At 55.1% G+C, this 22938-nt stretch overlaps 2 pseudogenes; both read right to left on the reverse strand.

The window, feature by feature from the left end:
* Nucleotides 1–2197: 2197 nt before the first annotated feature.
* LOC142068404 (von Willebrand factor A domain-containing protein 5A-like) overlaps nt 2198–22938 on the reverse strand; it is a 268830-nt pseudogene continuing 248089 nt past the window's right edge.
* On the reverse strand, nt 18710–22673 carry LOC125621469 (olfactory receptor 6F1-like; annotated as a pseudogene).

The following is a 22938-nucleotide window of genomic DNA, read 5'->3' on the forward strand; positions in this document are numbered from 1 at the left end:
CGTGTGAGTACAGACGGTCGTATGATTTTATTTTGTTATTCTGTGTGTGGATTTTCTATCTATAGGCTCAGAAATACAGACTGGGTCTGCTTCAAAGTCCACTGGAGTCAGCTGGAAGCTGGGATATCCAAATGCGCCGAAGGGAGCTAGGCAATCAGCTTCTACCAACGGAGTTTATCTAAAGACCACTGGAAAGACTCACTCTGGCTGGAGTTTTCAATGGGAGCTGGTTCCCCAGCTCTCTCTGAAAGAGCCTTTCCTCTGACTTCATTGGGTTTGGAACAGGATAGTAGGTTGGGATTTTCAATTTGCAAAAGCCTCGTAATATGGGCTGAAATACTGTGCCCGTTGGAGTCGAAGACAAAACCGCCTTTGATTTCAATGGCGCCAGGGTGTCACCGCTGGTATTGAAGTTCCACTATTCACAGCGGGAAGTGAGAATTAAGATCTCTGAATTCCGTCTGGCCTTTGGGGAAATCTCCGTCCCAGGGCAGCATTCCTTCAGGCCTTAAGGCAATTAATCCATTACCTGGCATCTTAATCCTTCCCTGGAGTCGCTGCACAATGTGGCTGTAAATTGAATTTGTTGAGTTGCCTTCTCAGACACGGAAAGGCTGAAATAGGGACACCACCCAGCACAGAGTCATATGCTGAAAGCTGTTCAAAGGAGGTCAGTGCTGGCTAACATGAAGTGGGAAAACTGTTTGCTTCTTCCGTATGTTCCTGCAGTTTCTTGATAAAAATAGAACTTTCTTTCCAGGGAATTAACCAGCTGAGGTCTTTCATCATTTGCTTGAGTCCCAGGATGTCCTGAGAAGGGCCCGGTGCTGCCCAGGATGGACACAGCGTGAGCATTAACCATCAAGATGGACGGTCAGGTTTTGAAGCATTTCTTCCTGTGGTAGAGAATTCAGCAGCTGGTGAATGGGGAGGGATTCACCACACGCAGCACGGGGCAAGCTTCCTCCATCTGCTGCCTGATTCCACCTTTCAGCCTTCACCACAGAATTGCACTTGCCAACACAGCACTGATCAGCTGGAAAATGACTGACCAGCTCTAGTCTGGACCTAGGCAGAGAGGAAATGAAGAATTAAGCCAATCACTGTGCTCATGTTTGTGTTCAGGATTGTCCAGCGAAGAGAAAAATGCCATTACGACAAAGTGAGGTTGTGTTTGGACAAGGAAAGATCCTGTTGGTCTGGCTGGTTGTCCAGTAGCTGAACTCCGTGCAGATGGGACTAGGTTGACACTGGATGGCTCATGCAGGGCGAGGTCAGTGCAGCCACCTCTGGGGTGGGGGCCGGGGGCTGTTTATAGAGGGACCCCTCAATCATTTGTAAAAAGGGAAGAGATGTGCGACATTGATGCAGGCAATCCGAGGACTCCCCCACAATGCAGGGAGGAGGCGGTGGCTGTGAGCAGCGTGGGGGTTACTCAAGAGTGGGTCAGAGTGGGGTGGAGCTGGGGGGCAGCCATCGCTCCTCTTCAGCCAGTGGGAGGCAGATGCATCCAAACTGGTGGCAGAGATGGGATCCCAGCTGGGGGTTTGCTCCGGGCTGGGCACAGGCCAGCCAGGTGGGTCTGCACCCAGTGTCCCCTGCTGGTCCTCGGGCTCCCAGTTGGACGCCCAGGGTAGTTTGGGGAGTGGGTGCGGGGATCCTGGAGGGGGCTCAGAGCCCGAAGATGGCAGGGCCAACGCTGCAGCCCAGCAGGGCGTTGGCGGCTTCCAGGCACTCGCTCAGCCAGGCCCCTGAAATGAGAGGGGGGCACTGGAGAGACACCAGCCTGGGGAACGAGGGGAGGGCCTGGGGGCAAAAGGAACAGAGCTCACAGCACGTGGGGGACTGGTGTGGGGGTTGGGAAGCTGGGAAGTAAAGGTGCTGGGGGGCGGGGCATGGAAACCCCGGAAGGGTGCTGGGATTGGGATGGGGAGAGGCTGGGGACGGGGGCTCTCGAGGGCTGGGCTGTGGGGCCCTGGGGGGCAGGAATCTCAGGAATGGGGACCCATGGGGCACAGGCTCTCAGGGCCCTGAAGGGGGCTGGGCTATAGGACATGGGGGGCAGGCTCATGGCTCTGGGCCATGAGGATGGAGGTTCCTGGGGCCCAGGCTCAGGGGTCCCATGGGGCAGGGACTCTCAGGGTCGAGACCTTGGACACTGTCCCTGCCCCCACCCACCAGGCCCCCTCTCACCTGCTCAGTCCTGCACCCAGACCACAGCCTTGGCCTCCAGCAGCTTGACTCGTCACGCTACCCCACGGCCCAGTCGTGCAGCCAGACCATGGCCAGCACCGTGGCCCAGATGCTGGGGGTCACGTCCTGTGGGGGGCAGGATAGAGACAGCCTGAGTCAGCGTCCAGCCTGGCCCCCTCCCCTGACCTCCAGCCCTCCCCCTTCCCTAGGGACCCCCTACTCCATCCCCCCACCCCGACTCGGAGGGTTCCTATAGCCCCCGCTCCAGCACCATGGACCCTCTACCCAGATGCCCAGTGCCATGTCCAGAGAGTAGAGAGATGGCCTGAGACAGGGCCCAACTTGGGCGCCTCCATCTGGCCCTGGGCTCCCTCGATCCAATGCTCCGACCCCGTTAGGGGGTTCCCAGCCCCCCGATCTGGGCCCGTCTCGCCCACTGGGCTCCAGGTTCAGGGGTCCTTTAGTCCAGTCACCCTCAGACTCCCCCCCCCGAATGGGTCGCCCCCAATCTCATCTGGGAGCAGAGAACAGGCCCAATCAATGGCACCTGCCCCAGATCTCTCCCCTCTCCTCTGCACCCCCGTTCACCTCACTGGGTATCCTCCCCCTGGCGTCGGTCTCGCTCACCCCCAGCACAGCAGCCAGCCAGGGGTCCAGGTTCCACAAGACGTCGGCATTTTGCAGAGACACCAGCCTCAGCAAGGGAGACTCCTCCGGTGCCCGCTCTGGGGAGAGACACAGGGAGATGGGGCTGGCACAGGGTTGTGGGTACAGAACAGCGACATGACCTGTCCAGGCTGGGGGACAGCCAACAGCCTTAATGGTCACCCTCTGTGTGGCCTTAACTCTGTCCCTCCATGGGTGTCCTTAACCTGCTCTTCTGCACCCTTAACCCCACCACAGTCATCCTTAACTCTGCCCCTTCTTGCACCCATGGGATGACAATTAACTTTCAATCGGAGATGGGCACCCAACTCCCTGTGACTGTTCCTGCCCAGGCATTAATTCCACAACCCCACGATGTTTCTCAAACACAGTCTGTCCCCGGGACTATCCCCCACTACAACCTGCGATACAGACCTATGGCCGGAGAGAGACACAAGAGTCTAAAGGGGTAGCGGGGGATGTGATGTTACAGAGTTTATATGATATTATAGCCATGCATGGGCCAGGGTTACGGGGCAGAGTTAAAGTTATCTGGGCTACAGTCACTTTGTATTTCCAGACTCTCCAAATGCAGGTTTTAAGGTAACTTTAAAATTTCTGCCTTTCGTGGGTTTCTTTGTTTATAAACCAGAAGGTGCCAATAAAGACTTTTGCCCCTGAACTCGCCTGTACAAACCTCCAAGCTCAGACCCAGTTTCACAAGGTTTTTTTGCCTGGGAATTTCCCTCTGGCTTTATTTCAGAGAAAACTGCTCAGAGACATTCCTGTTACGAAAAACTGTTGATCCCTGCCCCACACACACACCGTTAGCTCACTGACACAAACTCACACCCTAAATTCCACCTTCACAGAGTTTTTTGCCTGGGGGTTTCCTTATTTTTTTAGTCATTTTCTTTCGAGATAATTTGCTTCACGACACTAAAAAAACAGCCAAGAAATCCCCCTCCCTCAGCGACACAAAGGTTTTTCACCCAGGAATTTCCTTCGTTTTCTATGTCGTTTTTAAAGACTTGCACAGCTCCGTGACCTTCAGGGCACATGGGTCTCTAACCCGATGAAGCGTCACCCTGGCGTTTGCCCACCCCCGGAGTCCTGACTCCCAGCCCCCTTCACCAAAGTCCTCTCTTTTTCCGTTGGTCTCTAGAGAATCCAGTTTGAACTAGTATTTGCGTATCTCTCCAGTGGCTTCAAAGGCTGATGACAAAGGAAGTACATTAGCATCCCACCTCCCTCCTAGAAAAGATACACATAATGTCACAACACCACATACATAATTGCATTTTTAATACAATGTACCCCCAATGTATTAACCCTAATTCACCGTTCTGGGGTGCCGTCTCCGGTGGGGCCCCCTGATTGCAGGACGGTCTGCCCTTGTGTTGGGCCCCCCCGGCTGAGCTTTGGGAGGCCACGGAGCCAGGACAGGCGCTTGCGAGGGAGGAGATGGCCGGCGCTGGACTTCGGGAGCTGCAGGCACGCGTGGCAGAGGTACTCACGTGCCGCAGCCAAGTCACGGGACAAGCGCCCGAAGACGCTGCGCTGGTTCGGTTCGTCCAGGCGCACTCCGCTCGCAGATGGGGTCTACGGAGACCCAGTCTATCACCTCCATATAGTCCATGATGAAATCGAAATTTAGCGAGTAGATGGACAGACACAGAGACAGACGGACACGAAAACAGACCCAGAGAAGCAAAGGGAGGGAAGAGAATTCCGCCCCCCCCAGACACTTAGAGCCAACGCACCGCTGGGACCCTTCCTCCATACCCCCCAGCCCCTTTCCCCGAGCTGGGACCCCCCCCCCCCACCCAGCCCCATCCTCCTCTCCCCGCAGCTCCATCACAGCCAGGATCTCCCAGCTCTTGCCCCTTCCCCCCTGGCTGTGACCCCCAGATCCAGTCCCCACAGCCCCATTCTTCTCCCCCCAGCCAGGACACCTCCTCCAGCCCCAGGGGATGCAGGGGTGGGTGCTGCACTCCATGGATGAGGGCAGGATGCTGGGGGGCGAGAGGCCCCTACTAGCCAGGTCTGCTCATGACAGCAATGTGCCCGCCCCTCCTGTCCCTGCATCTGCCCGGGTCGGTCTGTCTGTCTGACTGGGTCTGTTTCTCTCTCTGCGTCTCTCCGTCCTGTCCCCGTCTGGGTCTGTCGGCTGATTCTCGGTCTCTGTCCCTGTCTGACTCTGGGTATCCGCATGCCTGTCTACTTCTGTCCGTCTGTCTGGCACAGACCCCTCTCTTCCGGCTGGGGTGGGGGGCGGTGCTACTCCCCGTCTCACCATGCTAGTGCCCCTGCTCTCCCCATGCCCCCGAGGTATGGGGATTGGGGTCGCCGTCACCCTGGAGCAGGGAGGGGGCAGCACAGCCCCCGGGAGTCAGGGGGGCAGGGAGAGGGGCAAAGGGACATTACCCCATAAACATGATGCCTCCTGCATGCCCCTTCTGGGTCCCCCCCTCTTACACTGGGATCCCCCTGTGCTGGGATCCCTCCCTGGCGCCAGGTTCCCCCCACCTCCCCGTACCGCCCCCAGTGCCAGGTTCCCCCTCCCACCCGAGTTCCCCCCACATGCTGAGTCCCCCCCTGGTGCCAGGAGCCCCAGCCGCTTTGGGGGTTACCTGCCAGCGGGACATCCCACCTCACCAGCTGCCCCCGCTCCGTGTCCACCCCCACGTAGGCCGTGAGGGAGCAGACGACCCCCGAGCTCAGGCTGGCCTCCAGTGCCCGGCGCCCGTCCCCCTCCGACCCCGCGCCCACGGCCCCCTCCAGCTCCAGCAGCAGCGACTTGGCGGCCAGCCGGTGAACGGGCAGCCTGTGCCAGGGAGAGAGATTCACGGGGTCAGCCCTGGACACCTGGGTTCCAGCCGCTGCGGGGAGGGGAGCAGGGTCTAGTGGGATGGGGGTGGGTGGGTGCCAGGACTCCTGGGTTCTATCCTGGCCCCGGGAAGGGAGTGGGGTCTAGTGGTCACAGAAGGGGGGCTGGTCCCATCCTGTCTCTGTTCTGCTGGGGTGAGGACGTGGGGGGGCAGGACCCAGCTACCTGGGGTGGGGGATGGGAGCCAGGGGAGCATTGCTGTCACCTGTCTCCATCCTGTGGCTGCAGGGAGAACTGCGGCGTCTCCGAGTAGGTCTGGTCCTGGATGCGATACTGCAGGGTGATGCCCCCCATGGGAATGTCTGGGGGCCGCAGGAAAAGAAAGGTGGTCAGAGGTGGAATGCAAGGGGGGAGAAGATGCCCTGGGACCCCTCAGATCCAGCTTACAGAACAAAGGGGGCAAATACACCCAATAAACACCACTTGGGGGGCTGGCTTAGTAAGCCCAATGGCCGTCATTAGGGTCCAGAGATAACAATCCCCATTGAGCTCAATGGGGCTGGGGCAGCTCAGAGACTTCCAGCCAGTGGCTATCATTAGAGGTCAGAGTTATCGATCCCCACAGAGTTATCGATCCTCGTCTACACTACATACTTTGATAGAACTACATCGCTCAGGGGCATGAAAAATCCACACCCATGAGTGGCGTAGTTACACTGACCTTAGCCCCCCGTGCAGACGGTGCTACATTGGCAGGAGAGCTTCTCCCCTCGGCTTAGAGCGTCTTCTCCAGACGTGCTACAATGGTGCAGCTGCACCGATGAAAACTTATAGTGTAGACCTGCCCTGAGATCAATGCAGCCAGGCTGGTACAGAGACCTGCCGCCCAATGGCCATCATTAGGGGTCAGATTTATCAATTCCAACACAGATCAATGGGGCTGGGGTAACACAGAGATCCCTGGCTCAATGGCCATCATTAGGGGTCAGAGTGAACTCTCCCCATTCAGAACAATGGGGCTGGGGTAGCTCAGGGAGCTCCAGCCAATGGCCATCATTAGAGGCCAGAGTTATCGCCCAGGAGGGGACTGTGGGGCTCCTGCCTCAGTCACTGACCCCGAGCCCTGGGGGCACCCCAGTTCGGGGGACCTCGCTCTCCCACCTGGGGCTGCCCGCGGAGCTGGGCATAGACAAGGCACCGCTGCCCAGCAAAGATCACCTCGGGGTCCCAGTGCAGCAGCTCCGCCTGGATCCCAGGGGGCAGATCCCAGCTCAGTGAGATCCCGGTCACTGCCAGCTGCAGGGCCCACTTCAGAGACTGCGGCACCTGGCGGGGGACCGGCACACACAAAGTGGGCCGGGACACCTGGGTCCTGTCCCCAGCTCTGGAGGGGAGTGGGGTCTAGTAGGCTAGAGTGGGGGAGCTGGGAGCCAGGATTGCTGGGTTCTCACCTTGGGCTGCACGCGGTCCTGGCCGGTGATGAACTTGGCGCTGCCCCCGACTGCCCGAGCAATGTCTTTGATCAGAGCCGTGGTGGCCCGTCCCCGATGCCGAAGGAGAAGCACCTGGGGGGGGGGGGCAGAGACCGGAGGGGGAGGGGCAGAGCTGGTGGGGCCCATCCAGTGCTGGGTGGGGGCAGAGCAGTTGGAGAGGGGCCAGTAGGGCTGGCTGGACTGGGGGGGGCTCCCCATGCTTGTGGGGCTGGGAGGCAGGGTGAGGCAAAGGGTTGGGCACATGTTGGGCACTATGGTGGTGAGGGTCCACATGATGGCAATGCTAATGGGGGCAGGGCTGGGGGGGGGTTAGGCACCCCCAGTTACCTGTGGGTCCTCTGTGATTATGTCCTGGGTGTTCTCTACCTCCCCATCCGTAAACACGAACAGCTGAGGGGGGGAGAGACGCTGTCAGAGCCAGGGACCCCAACCCCCTCAGAGACACCCCCACCCTGTTGGGAACGGGAGCAGCCCCCTGGAGAGTCTGCCCCACTGACCTTCTCAGAGACCCCCAGCCCCATCCCTCCCCTCCCAGAGATCTCCCCTGAGGGGCTGACAGACGGGGACTGCTGACCGCCCCTATCTCTGTGACCCCCAACGCCGAGGCATGACCCCAAACCATCACCTGTTCACCAGCCCCTGGAGACAAGAACCCACCAACTGCTGTGGGCACTTTTCCAGGAGCTCCCTCCTGACCCCCCACCAGTGACCTCCCTGCCCCTCCCGGCTGCAGGGCACCCCCCAGAGCTGGGCACAGCACAAAGCGCTGCCCCTCCCAGCTCTATACAGAGGTACCTCCCCCCCCGGGGTTGCTACGTGCCACGCCCTGCTCACACCCCCAGGGGCAGTGGTCCCCCATCTGGCCCAGAGCCCCAGGCCCACTCCGAGCAACCCCTTGGCCCCGCTCGGCTGCCCCCCAGGGCCCCCAGCCCCTCTCCAATCCCCTCTCCCAGGGTCTCCCCCTTGAACAGCCTCTGAGGGGAGTGTGGGGGGGGAAGGTGGGCAAAGAGGGGCCTGTAATGGCGTATGGCCCACAGCGACAGCTGGGAGCAAACACCCCATGGGCGGCAGCGGGGCACTGGGAGTGGGGGGGGCGCTCAGAGTTATTGCAGAGAATCCTTCCCATCCTCCGGCACGCTGACCCCCACGTTTGGGGTGGGGAAGGGATTTTCCCCTGGCTCAGACTGGCAGAGACCCGAGGGGGTTGGTCTCCCTCAGCAGCCTGGGGCACTCACTGGTTTGAACCGGAGCAACTGGGGGGAGTTGCTGTGATCTGAAGCCTGTAACTCAGGGTTTGGGGGTGCCGGTGACTCAGCCTGAGGGGTGGGGCTGTCCCCGGGGGGAGCGAGGAGCTGGGGCCTGATGAGATGATCAGGACGGTCCCTTCTGTCCTGAAAGTCTGTGAGTCTGTCCCCGCAGGCCCGCATCCCTCTCTGAGACCCCCCACATCACCCCTCGGCCCCACAATCACTCTCCAGGCCCGCCCCAGGATGCCCCTCCGGCTGGCCCCAGCGCCCCGGTACCTGGCGTGGGTGCCCGTCCCGGCAGGGGCTGCGGTAAATGGCTCGTAGCGGCTCCAAGATCTCGGTGCCCCCCAGGTTAGCCTGGAGCAGCTGGAGGCGCTGCAGGGATTCGGCCTTGGTCTGCTGGGTATTCTCCACGCTCTGCCTGCGGGGGGCGCCGACAGGTCTGGGGCTGGGACAGCCGGAGCCAGGGACACCCTGCCCCCAGCCAGCCCTGCCCCCTCACCCACCGACACCCCTGTCCCCCAACCAGCCCTGCCCCCAACAAACAGACATGCCCTGACCCTGCCCCCTAACCAGCCCTGCCCTGACTCCCAACCCACAGACACACCCCGTCCCCTAACCAGCCCTGCCCCCTCACCCACTGACACCCCTGTCCCCTAACCAGCCCTGCCCCCAACAGACACGCCCTGACCCCCAAACCACTGACACCCCCTAACCAGCCCTGCCCCAAGCCCCAGACACCTCCTGCCCCCTAACCAGCCCTTCCCCCAACAAACAGACATGCCCTGCCCCCTAACCAGCCCTGTCCCCAACCCACCGACACCCCCTGCCCCCAACAGACAGACACGCCCTGACCCCAACCCACAGACACACCCTGCCCCCAAACTAAGAGACACCCTCTGTCCGCTAACCAGCCTTCCCCCTAACCCAGCCAGCCCCCTCCCTGCCCTTCGGACTCACGGGTAGAAGGACTCGAACTCAGACCCAAAGCCATAGATGTTGAAATAACAGCCCAGGGGCAAACTCTTCAACAGGAGGACCAGGGTCTCCTGGGGACAGACAGACGGATGGAGAGTCAGCCCCACGGGCCCAGCCAGCCTGGGCTGCTCCCCCGGCACGGGCCCATCAAGCGCAGGCTCCTGCCTGGCCGTCCCTTGGTGCTGTTGATGCGCTGGCGGGACAGGTCTCTGCGTCCATGGGGCAGGCCGTGCTGCCAGAGCGGCCCAGCAGGAGGACGAACTCCCCGGCTGGCTCTGGGCCGGCACCACCTCGGGCACTCTGGGAAGCAGGGTCATCATCACGGCCGGGTCGCCCATCAGGGAGCCTGCGGGGAGATGGGGGCCAGCCTCCTAATAGGGTGGGCATGGGGTCGAGACCCTGTGAGCCACCCCCTCAGAGCCCTATGACTGTCCCCAGAGACCCACCCCCACTGCTCTGTCCCTCCCCCACCCCCTCTCCCCTTAAATCCCCCCACCCCTGTACCCAGCCCCCCAGTGCCTGCTCTCCCATACCCAGTTCTCCCCCATGCCTCCCAAACCTGCAGTGCTCCCCAGTGCCCACCTGCTCCCAGACACCTCGCCCTGCCAACGCCAGCTCTGCCAAGACCCCCCGCTCCTGTCCCCCCACCCTCGCTTGCCTCCAGATTCCCCCAGCACCCACCTACAGCAGCCCTAGGACTCCCCATTCCCCCATCATCCCCCTCATTGCACCATGCCCCCCCCCCCGATCCTATGTCACCGCTCAGCACCTACCTCACCCTCCCCAGATTCCCACCCTATGGATCCCCCTCTGCGCCCCCGCCCAGGGGTAGTAGTTTGACATTTTGGGGGAGTCTAAATCTTTCCAATTTGGGGGTGACATTTTCCTGGTCCCCCCACCTCCATTTACTTCCACTGAGAAACAAGGAGAGGGAAAATCCCAGACACTAAAGACTTACAGAGCCCAGCGACTGCCAGGGATTTCATCCCCAAACTGGCACATTTCAGCCTGTCCAGATTTTCCCCAGAGAAATTGGGAAATTCCCCAGATCCGTTGCTGTCGCTTGATCCCCCACCCCCTCAGTCACCCAAAGAGTCTGGCCCATGCTCCCCCTTTCGGGACCCACCCCGCGCCCTACACCACATCTCTCACCCCCGGGACCTTCCCCCCACCCACAGCCCCGTTCCGTGGAACCCACCCCTCAGCCCAGAACCCTCCCCCTGCCCCACCCCCAGCACCCTCCTCCCAGCAGGGATGGCTGGGACCCAGGTGTCCAGGTGAGCCCTTACCTGGGCAGTGGTTAGGTTCCCGGCTGTATAGCTCAGGGGGGTGAGGGGGCAGTTGGAGAGCACGTGGTCGATGCCGTGGGGCGACTGCAGCATTGCGCTTCGGCTCAGGGTGTAGGGCAGCTCCCCCTGGAGGACCCGTGGGACCTCCTGGGTGATGTTCTCCCCATCCCACCCTGCAGAGAGAGACACAGGGGTGAGGGCCAGGGGGCTGGGAGAGTGGGGGGAAGATGGGGGGTTTGAGTTATTGCGGGGGTATTGGGCTCGGATATCAGGGGATTTCGGGATGGCTGGGGTGGGTCATATACCCTGGGACGGGGACTGCAGACCCGGGGGGGGGGGGGGGGGGGGGCACACTTACCGCAGGGAACACAGTAGTGGCCTATGGGGCATTATGGGGGCTATATGGGTCTTTCACTGTGGGGTACGTAGAAGGGGCTATGGAGGTTTCAGGGGGTACAGGCTGCGGAGTCACTCACAGTAGGGTGTGTAGCTGGGGTTCTGGGGGCTATGTGGTACAGGGAGCTATGCGGGATCTAGGGCACCTAAAGGTCTGGTCTCAACATGGGGCATGTAAAAGGGGTGCAGCATGGCTGGAAGCACACAGCTGGGGTACAGGGGAGTATGAGGGGATCTGTGGGTCTCACCATGGGGCATGTGCGGGGTGGGCGGGGGTCTGTTGGTGTCACAGTGATGGGGGTAGGGGATCTGTGGGTCTCACCGGAGGGCGCGGAGTGGGGACAGGGGGTATGTGGGTCTCACAGTGGGGCATGTAGCAGAGGCGCAGGGGGATCTGTGGGTCTCACTGTGGGGCGTGTAGCGAGGGTGTAGCATGGTCGGCAGCACGTAGCGGGTGGCTCCGTCCCCGTACAGCTCCTGTGCCTGCCGGGAGAGACAGGGTCACCCCGAGATCCCTGTCCCCCAAGATCCCCTGCCCTCCCCGACCAGCACATCCCTGTACAGCTCATGCACCTGCTCGGAGAGATGGGATTACCCCGAGATCCCCCCAGCCCGGTCCCCTCCTCTCTCCTCCCCGGGATCCCTGCCCCCAGCACCTGTCTCTTCTCCTGGAGCTGGGCCTGGATCCAGGCCTCCTGCAGCCGGGCCTAGAAGGCGTCGACAGCCGCCTCGGTGTCCACGGGGAATTTGAACACGGCCTCCACGGGCCCCAGCTCCTCATTCCTGCAGAGCAGCTGGCAGCCCATGTCCGCCACAAAGCCTCGGATCAACACTGACACCGAGCTGTGGTGCAGGGGCACTGGGGGGAGGGGGACATCAGCCACAGGCCCCCCCACGGGCACCGGGGGGAGGAGCCACGTCGGCCATGGGGCCACCCTCCCCCTCATGGCACCGTCCCCCGCAGCCCTGACTCACCCGGCTCCTTGGAGCTGGTCAGGAGGCCGCAACTCATCATCTCGGCTCCGGGGTCGGGGATCTGTGTGAGGGGAAGGTCGGGGGGTGAGATACGGGGTTCCCATGGAAACTGATGAGCACAGGGTGCCCTGACACCCCCCCTCCGCCCCCCCAACACACACTTGGCGATGGCTCTGAGACCCCAGCCCCACCGCTCTGCTCAGCCAGGTCCTGTGGCAGGGAGTCCCACAGACCCAAGCTCCTGAGATCAGAGTCACGGCTCTGCCCCAACTGCGCCAGCCCCCGGCCGGGAGGGGCAGGCAGGGACTGGGGTTCAGCTGGCAGTTGGGGGATGGAGAGAGAAACATAGGGGGGTGTATGGGGATGGATGGACAGATGGAAGGAAGGAGAGGTGCAGGGGTCAGACGGACAGACGGAATGAAGGGGGATGGGGGACTCGTGCGTTAGAATGAGGGGGCTGGGAGCCAGGACTGCTGGGTTTTATCCTCAGCCCCTGGGGGGGCCCCTGGAACAGCGACAGGGGTTGCAGGGGACTCGGCTCGGTCACTGGGGGGTTGTTAACCCGGCTAGGCCCTTCTCCCCACTGTCGCCCTGCAGAGAAGCAGAGGTTTGTGGAGCAGGCTCCAGCTCCTGGCCGTTCTTGGCAGGGACACGGCCCTGCTATTTACTCAGCTTTCACCCCAGGCTGGAGCAGTCACCATAGACCCCCCACCCCAATGGAGGTGAAATCCAGCCCTTGGCCTTGCCCAGGGGCTCCCGGCGTTCTTGCTTCACGCCCCCGAGCCGTTCAGCCTGGGCCTTGGATTTGCTGCCTTACGACGGGGTTAGAGAACGGCAGCCGGTTGATTTCTCCCGCAGCAGAAATCTGGCTCTGAGGCGCGCAGGGAGTCTCTGCGGAGGAGCGGGGAGCTGAGGGTGGGATGGGGGCGAGGAACGCCAGAGCTGCCGTGAGCGAGAGGGGCTCCCAACCCCACTCTCGGAGCCTCGTTTCTGCTCGTCACCACTCCAGCCCCCTGGAGAATTCCCAGCTGGAAGGTGGGACGGGGAGACTGGGATCACCTGGGGGGCTGGGGGGGGAACGTAGGCAGATTTCTAGACAAACCTCCCGCCCAGCGTCACACATGGCCCAGGATGGAGAATCCACCCCAGCCCTCGGGGAGTTGGGCTAGCAGCTAATCCCCCCCCCCCTCCCCGCCAGACAGGTGAGCCTCCCTCCTCGCCTGAATTCATCTGCCTGCAACTCCCAGCCACAGGACAGGCCACGTTCCCCCCGCAGGTATTTACCGCCTCTCTGGGCTGCGCTCCCTAGGCTGGGAAAGGGCTGAGGCCAGGGCAGGGCTCCAGCGGGGCGCGGGGGCGGGTCGGTTGGTCCCGGCACTGAACTCTGATGCCTAATTCCCCGCCCGGAGGAAGGGAGTCGGCGTGAAACCTCGGCCGATTCACAGGCGGCGGCTCCTGCTGCAGCAGCTGCTTCTTGGGGTGCGAGGGAGCCGCAGGGCGGGGGGGGCGGGGGTGGGGAGCTCCGACCCGAAATGGGAGCCAGCGGACCCCAGGAGCCTGTGGGGAGCAGGTCAGGGCCGGTGCCCCCCGGTGCAAAAGGGGAGGGCTGAGATTTGTGTCCTCACACCGGCCGGGCGCCACGGGGATGGCCCCTGGGAAACCCACGCAGGGAGAAGCGCGGAAAGGGAGGGTGGATCGGGGGGGGCGGAGCAAAAACGTTTCGGGGTCACCTCCCTCCAAACACCCCCAAACCCGCCCCGGCACGCAGGGCCCCACAGCCAGGGCGGGGAGACTCTGCAGGGGCGAAGCCCTGAGTCGGGGGATGGGCCCAGACCAGGGGGTGGGGGGCCCTGGACACGGAGGGGAAGGGGGGGCTGGGGCCAGGGGGGCCAGGCCCCCCAGCGGAGGGGGCTCGACTGGGGCCCGATCCGCACCCCCGGTACCTCCTCGCTCGGTCTCTGAGCAGCGAAGCCCGGAGCCAGGCTGGGAGGGAGAGTGTCCCCGCGAGCCCCGCCCCCCGCCAGGGAGCGTCTGCAAACGCCTCACCCCGCACCCAACCCAGCCAGGGAGCGTCTGCAAACGCCTCACCCCCCAGCCAGGGAGCATCTGCCAGCTCCCCGTCCCCAGCTTCTATAACCCAGGGACCGTCTGCACAGTTCGCCGCCCGTCCACCCGGGAGCCAGGGACTGTCTGCAAACTCTTCGCTCCACACATCCTGCCATGTCCCCCCATTGAACTGGGGCTGGGGAGGGGGTTCTCCAAACTGCCCCTTGCTCTTTCCTGCCCCTTTATGGTGCAAAAAGCGGGGAGGATTGTGGATGCAAATGTTTCAACTCCAAGATACCCCTTTCCCATCAGGGTATTCACCCCACACTCTCCATCCAGGGGCAGTGGTGGAAGAGGGGGGAGAATCCGTCACTTGACCATCATACCTTCCTCTCAGTTGGGAGAAGGCATCCGAGAGACATGAGGAAGCTCGGCCGGATGTGGGGAAGGGAGGGGGGAGTTTTTCCACCCACTGCGTTTTCTCTGGGGTCTCTGCAGAACCTGCTTTTAATGTCCCGCTGGATGGTGCTGGATCTGCCCCCCCGGCCCTGAGTCCTCTGTGGGTGGGAGCCCAGAGCTGGGGCAGAGAGAGGCCCCCCCTCCACACACAGCCCCACTCCCAGGACCTCTGGCCAGGGGGGAATCATTGTAATGGGGAGGTGGGAGGTCAGTCTCCATGGCCCCTCCAGACCTCTCTGTCGCTGCTGAGGCTGTCAGTGAGGTAGTGCCCAGGGGGATGGGGGCATCTTCTCCCCTACGGCCAGAGCTGGGACCCACCAAATGGACCCCACAAGCAGGCATCAGCTGGGGTCGCTCTTCCACCCCCACGGAAGTGGCTCTGGACCATAGCTGCTGCTGGGGCAGGTTCATAGGAGGCACCTGTGAACGGGGCAGCCTGACCCGCCCAGGGGATGACACAGGGGGCACCCAGGGATCCCCCCTTCCTTGCAATTCCAAACATCACAGTGTGAGAGGAGGGGGATCCCCACGCCCCACTCCCTGATACCCCCTCATCCTCGCTGCGAGCCTCTCAGCAAGGAGAGAAGAGGTTGTTACCTGCGGGGGATTCCAGCCTGGGGAGAATCTGGAGAGAGAAGAGAAGAGAAGAGAAGAGAGCTCCAGGGAGGGGATGGGGGTGCAGAGGGATGGAGGGATGCTGGGCGGGGGTATCTCCAGATAGACAGACAAAGGGATGCGGGCCGAGGGAGGTCACTTACCCAGCAGAAGCAGAAGGAGAGTTCGTGCCATCCTGAGCTGGTTGCTCTGGGGTGGGAGCTGGGTTCTCAACTCAGCCACTGGCCCCGTCTGGGTGCAGGGAGGGGGACGGGCCCTTCCCCTCTGATGGAGGCAGAGGAAGTCACAGCCTTAGGCGCAGACACCGCTCAGCTCAGAGGGCCATTGCACTGTAACTGCAGTCCTCTTACTTTAAAGTGTAATGTGTATCCCTCTTTTGTATTTATATAGGGCTCATGTTGAAGGAGATTTTTGTCCACCCACTCTGTTCCTGTGAGACACTAGGGCAAATTCTCCAAAGTCAAGTGAGTTTCACCAGATGTGAATTTGGTCCAATGTCCCTTTGTAACATCATTACCCAAGCTTGTATCCCAACTTGATAATCACTCCATAGGAAGGATAAATAAGTCTTTAATTTAAATACTCAAATCCTCAAACCATGAGCCTGAGATTTATATTGCATATTAGACAAAAAGTGCACAATAAAAATCATATCGTATGAGGTGATCAGGTCCCTCATTCACATTAATTGCTGTGTTTCTGTGTCTTGCTATCACTGTACACTGAGTAGAGTATGTTGTGAAATCAGTAACTTGAATTATTCTTTTATCTTGTGAAACATCAAATGATATTTCCTGAATTGTTTCAGGTGCTCCGATGGTCCAGTGAAGCACAATCTAGAAATACCATTTGAAACATCCATGTTTGCCAAGAGAAACCAAAGCTACCAGTAAAATTCTATTCAAGTATCAGGGGAAATGAAGGTGTATTAACTGTATGGAGATCACAGTTAACAAAAATTCTCTCTCTCTGTGTCCCCAGACACATCTATCTATCTAATCTAATTTATCGTACTATCTAGGTATTCCAACAATAAATATATTCAGACTAATCAAGTGCATAGTGTCTCACAAAAGTAGAATTCACAGAATAAACTAAATTGGTTAAGAACGATTTGGGGACATAATCTTCCTTGCACATATTACTTTCATAACCTTTAACATTTTGAAACAGCCTCCACCAGGCCCAAAGTGATAGCTATCCACAAAAGCACCACATTTCGGAGGCATTTCATGATTCTAACACCTGTGAGTGCATGGAAACGTTAGAATTTACACTCATGAAACTCAATGGGCTCAAGATTCAATGGAAACATGGACACTGCTTATGTGAATCAGTGAGTGACCACTTACAATGATCTTTATGTGAATATTAGGTAAATCAGATGGCACAAAATCTTAACCAGTTCCATGTTATTTTATGAAGCGATAATAATTGTACATAGCACATCCGTATGTTTTAAGTACATTTGGTAGACTGGATGCCAATCTACTGTAAATTGGCAGTTGAAGGTCTGACCCAAGACAGCAGGCAAGCCTCAAAGGGTTTGAATGTTGGGTTAAGATAAAATTCTGGACAATGTAAGGTGAAATCCTGGCCCCACTGAAATTAAGTTCTGTCGTTGACGTCAGTGGGGCTAGGATCTTCTTATGATTTTTAATGTCTGTCTCACAATATTTGTTGTTTTTCTTCAAATCTCAACTGCTTGAATCAACAGATCAGCTTTCATATTTTCTTTTACATAATCATTATCCCTCTCTCTTCGGTAGTTCTTTTCATCCATAGATCACAAAGCACTATATAAAGGAGGTGAGAATCATTATCCCCATTTTACAGATGTGGAAACTGAGGCACAGAGAGAAGCCATTTGTTAGGGGGCTTATTCCTTCACCCACTTACTTCCCTGGTCCTTCTCGCATGAACAGAGAGCAACAATACCCGAAGTCCAAAGGTGCAAACAATTCGATGTTTATTGGGGTGAACTTCCAGCAAGCATGATTCCAGTTTCCTTCCTTAGTGTCCCTCTTCCCAGCTCTGATACCACAGAGCCTTACACCTGTCTCCCTCTTCCCATTCCTGCCCTTAGCCAAACATGATTCCAATTTCCCCATCCACAGTTCCCATTTCCCCCTGCCCACACACCCACCCACCCACTCACTTCCTGATTGACTGTAGACTATACAGCCCCCTAACACCATTACTTGTCCAAAGTCATCCACCAAGCCAATGGCAGAGCCAGGAATAGAAATAAGAAAAGGAGGACTTGTGGCACCTTAGAGACTAACCAATTTATTTGAGCATAAGCTTTCGTGAGCTACAGCTCACTTCATTCTCCTAGTTGCAGTCCAGTCCTCTTGCCACCAGGGCACACTCATGGTTACAGAGAAAAGCATAAAAACATGAAGTGCACCCTACAGACTCAAAAACCAGACAGAAAATCAAAAGAACCCAACATTTATTATTTAAAGCCAATCTCATGATTTCTAACGACGTCTCCTCTCCTTGCTGAGATGCTCGCAGCGAGGGTGAGGGGGTATCAGGGAGTGGGAGGTGGGGATCCCCCTCCACTCACACTGTGATTTTAAAGGTGAATCAGGACTAAGATTCTGGATTCAGTTTTGACATCATCAAAATTTTGTAAGCTATTCTCACATATTTTCAGTCCAAACCGGCAGAATCCGTGTGAAATCAATCTTTCCAAAATTTTGGAATGCCCGTGTACTAAAAACAAAGAAAAAAAGAAGCCTACAAAAATACCTATCTGGGTTTTTACCCAGTCTGGAACTGGAACCAGAACTTTATTCTGAATCCCCTTCAAAATCCACTGGGGTCTTGATTTGAGGTTCCTGTGGGTTTATCTTACCTCAGTTTGGAAGGGTTAAATTTTTATCAGTAAATGTCAGGAAATGCCAGTTTCGCCACGCAGAACGTCAACCGTCCAAAAAAAAAAAGGTCCAAAAAACCAGTTGTCGTTAAATAATTATTCTCTGACCCACCTTGTCGTCTGACACGCCACAGCAATTTCCCACAAGTGTGAAAATACAAATAGACAATATTTTTTTTAAAAAATGCTCACAAATAAACCTTGATATTCTCTGTCAAAATTATAAAAAATAAAAATTGAATTCTGCCAAGCCTGTTGATATCTCTATCCTCTCCACAGGCCAGGCTTTAATAGAAATAAATAATTGGCACATGTGCAATTTGTTTCATTTTAAATTAAATACAAAGTAAGAGGATAATAATGCATGAGGGCTGGATTTTGAAAGGTATTTAGGTGCTTAGTGGGGTTTTAAAAAGTATCTAGGCCCTTAAAACTCATAGAAAATCCCATTAGGCACCTAAATACATTTAACAATCTGGCTGTAAATGTTCAAGGATGTGAGACACTAAGGACCAGATTGTTAAAGGTATTTAGTCAACTAACTCACACTGATTTCCATTGGAGTTGGGCAGCTAATTATCTTTAGACTTCTGGCCCTCAGGGATTGTTGTTGTTTTTTCAGTACCCTATCAACTTTGGTATATCTTCCATGTGCAGACTCATTTTTCTTTCACCACATTTTCTGTGACAGCCAATGACCTCCAGCACATTTTGAAAAACATCGCTTCCCTGAATACATGTCTCAGGGCTTCTTTTACCTCTGGGTTCCTCAGTGTGTAGATGAAAGGGTTCAACAGGGGTGTGACAATAGTATTCAAGACGGTGACTATTTTGGTCAATTCCAATGAGTTCTGCATGGAAGGGTTGACATGTAGGAAAATGGTCGAACCGAACCAGATAATCACAACTGTGAGATGGGAAGAGCAAGTTAAAAAGGCCCTTCTCCATTCCTTATCTGATGGGATTGTCAGTACAGTGGAGATGATGTAAATGTAGGAGAGCAGGGTTATGACACAGGAGCCCAGGATGAAGATGAAGGAGATGATAAAGGCCACCAGATCAATAAGGTAGGTATCTGTGCAGGAAAGAACTATCCACGGTGCTATGTCCCCAAAAAAGTGATGGATGACACTAGGGCACAGAAGGACAACCTGGTGATCAGAAATGCTGGGACACAAATAGCCAGGAAACCACACAACCAAGAGCCAACAGCCAGCTGAGCAGTCAAGGTGCTGTTCAGGATGGAGCTATAGAGCAAAGGATAGCATATAGCCAAATAGCAGCCGTAGGCCATGACAGCCAAGAGAAAATCTCTGTGCATCCTAGGGAGAAAACAAAATACATCCGTAGGACACAGCTGACGAAGAAGATGGATTTGCTTTGGGACACAAGGTTGGCAAGCGTCTTTGGGATGCAAGCTGTGGTCTGCCATACCTCCGGGAAGGAGCAATTGCAGAGAAGGAAGTACATTGGGGTGCGAAGGTGACGGCTGGTTGCCACTAGGACTATGATCGCCACATTTCCTGTGATAAGGAAGAGCACAAAGAGCGAGATCTGCAAATATTGGGTCCCAGGGAATCCCAGGAGAATAAATTCCTTCACACTGGTGTGATAGCCCTTTTCCAGTGCGGTCAGCTGTTTTACCTGCCAAAACAAATGAAGACATGAAATTAAACTGATTAAACACAACCGTGGCTTTGTGGGTTACAGATGATTTTGATGCACAGAAAGAGCAGATAATTAAAAGAGGCAGGAAATAATGGTTTAAGGCTGAAAATATCCTATTGCTATTACATTTCTGGAGCCTTCCTGCTCACAGGGTGAATTTAAGCTTGTCCTAAATTTTCCTGTGGAAACTTTTTTTCCAGTGGAAAGTAGCTTTTGGACCAAAAAGAAACTTTCAGGATAGAAATTCCATTTTCAGGTGTTCCTTGAAAAACACAATTTTTAGTTTTTGTCAATGAAACATGTTTTTTCCACATTCAGCATCCAAAGCCCAAGATTGATTTTATTTTAATTGATATTTTTGTTGTTTTAAATTGAAAATGTTCAAATAAAAAGTTGTTTTCTGGGTGTGTGTGTGGGGGGGGATGGGAGTTGTCCTTTTGACAAAACCCTGAAAAATGTCAACAGAAGAAACAACATTTTTCCTGTAAATTCTTCAGGATTCAGGAGCCAAATCATTTTCAAATGAGACCTATGGGTGTTAGGCATTCAGCACAATCTGAGATTCCTTTAGAAGTGAACAAAACCCCATCGTCTCTTTTGAAAATCCCTGCTAAATAGGGTGAGCTTTTCAAAAGTTCTCAGTATAGGCCTATTTCTGCTCCCGAGGAAGGAAGTCAATAGGATTATTGTCATTGAGTCAGTGGGAGCAGACTTAGGTCAATACTGAACACATGAGATTTGTACCTGTCAATTTCCTTCCTGCAATGCAAGAGGACATTTAATTCTTTTTGTGCAGAAAGTCTCAGGTTCTAAGCCTGCTGAAGTCCCAAGTTGGAGTGGGGATGTTATACAAAGTTGCAGTTCAGAGGACAGCTACTCAATTTTGGAGCATAAATAACCATTTACATCTATAAACCAGCATTCATTTTGGGTGGTTGAAAATGAGTCAGTTGCAACCTCCTTTGACCAATTGAGACTGAGGTGTGCAAGGCCATGCAATGTGCCAATTACAGCAAAGCTCGGGGCCAGAGAGGACCAAAGAACAAAGGAAGCAATTTTCCTAAACAAAATCACAAAAAATGCATCCCTTTTTTATCAGAATTTTAAATTCTGATGAAGAATTTCCTCAAAACTGTGAATTTCAAACATTTTTGACCAGCTGTGCCAGGAGTCTGCAATTCTTCTCCCCGTTTAGTCAGTGGAACATACTTCTCAACCAGAACCGTTAATAGAACCCAGGAGCCCTGATTCTCAGCCCCCGCTCTGCTCCAACCATGATCCTAACTCCCCTCAAAGAATGGGAATAGAACCCAAGTGTACTGGTTCCTGGTCCTTTGATACAACAGCTATTCTACACATCCCTAAAAGAGCTCGGCACAGAATCCAGGTACCCTCACTCCTAGACACCTGTGCTAAGCAACAGACCGCAAGCCCCACAAATACAGCAAAACTGTAATATGCCGAGTTTCTCAAACACCTTCAGAAAAAAATACCAGGTTCCTAGTGCTGGCCAAAATATGTGGACAAATTGGAGAAAGTCCAGAGAAGAACAACAAAAATGATTAAAGGTCTAGAAGACATGAGCTATGAGGGAAGATTGGGGCGGAGGGGGGAGGGAAAGGGCTTGTTTAGTCTGGAGAGGAGAAGACTGAGAGGGGACATGATAACAGTTTTCAAGTACATGAAAGGTTGTTACAAGGAGGAGGGAGGTAATTGTTCTCATTAACCTGTGAAGTAGAACAACAAGTAACGGGCTTAAATTGCAACAAGGGCAGTTTAGGTTGGACATTAGGAAAAACTTCTAAATTGTCAGCGTAGTTAAGCACTAGAATAAATTGTCTAGGGAAGTTATGGAATCCCTATCTTTGGAGATTTTTAAGAGCAGGTTAGACAAACACTGTCAGGTGCCACAAGTACTCCTTTTCTTTTTGCGAATACAGACTAACACGGCTGTTACTCTGAAAACTGTCAGGGATGGTCTAGATAATACCCTTTTAACAAAGTTAAAATAATTTTCTAACCTCAGATCAAGTTCGGTGGTTGCTTCAGATATTGATGGAAAATACAAGGTCTTTGGGAGAGGAAGAGTTATTTTGTACGTTTGCAAACTCCCTTATGATTAGTTCTCCACAGAATGTTTACATCCTTTCTGAGGTCATGTGAAAAAGTCACACATGAGGTACTTTCTGAGGAACAGTTTATGATCCCGTGGGTGGCTGAAATTTCTGTTCAGCTCGCAGTTGCTATCATGCATTACATTTGTTCTTGTTCACTTTTGCTTGTACTAACAGAAGAAACTTCCAGTATGGGCAGGCTGTTCCCATAACTGCTTCTGCATGTGGCCTCTTACAGCTCTTTCTGAAGGATGAGAATTCGGTGAGGATTACCATACACTCGAGACTGAGACAGTCAGGTTTATTCATTCAAACCTTTCTTTGAACCAAAAGCAAGGCCCTGCATGTTACAATTACCATAAAAGCAATGAATGACAGATATACAGAAAAAGATATTGCCCAATTACCTTCTCTTGGGGGCGTAGTCACTGTTGATTTTTCCTATGAGGGTCTGACTATTCCCTTACACTCTAGCATATTTATACCTTTACACGTTATCTGACCATCCAATCAACATTAAGCATTGTGTCTTACTTAACCCATAGTATATACATGTGCAGGCTTCAGTTTACAAAACTTTTTCTGTCCAGGCTACTTTTATGTCATCGTGTCCCTTTTCCAATTGGTTTATTTACTTGGATCGTATCACTCAAATATAGGGACTTTTCTGTTTTTCACAATACAGGGACGTTTTGGCAATACCTTTTATGTATTGTACTGATTAAATTCCTTTTATCTATGTCCTTCAACACAGTGCAAAACACCTTTGTCTTACCCAGCCGCTGTAAGCATTCTTTAAAGAAGTCTCTCCACACGGACGAATTTCGCAAGCAACACTCATGTCGAGCAAAAACTTGGCTGAAGCCAGTGAGCTTAGCATAAGTATTACCTTGGCCTGTCCACATTTCTTCACCAGACTAGACCCATGTGTAGGACTCTTCCAACACCAGGCACTGGTCACTGTTACAGATGCTTTCCTTAGACTCCAACAACAGGGTGCAAACTGGTGACAAATGCAATGTTGATATTTCTCCACCACAATGTGAGCAAAGACTTACTAATTCATATCATACAGGTCATCAACTCACTATATCAGCTGTAGATTT

This window comes from Caretta caretta, chromosome 14 (genome assembly GCF_965140235.1).
Source record: "Caretta caretta isolate rCarCar2 chromosome 14, rCarCar1.hap1, whole genome shotgun sequence".
Lineage (NCBI taxonomy): Eukaryota > Metazoa > Chordata > Testudines > Cheloniidae > Caretta > Caretta caretta.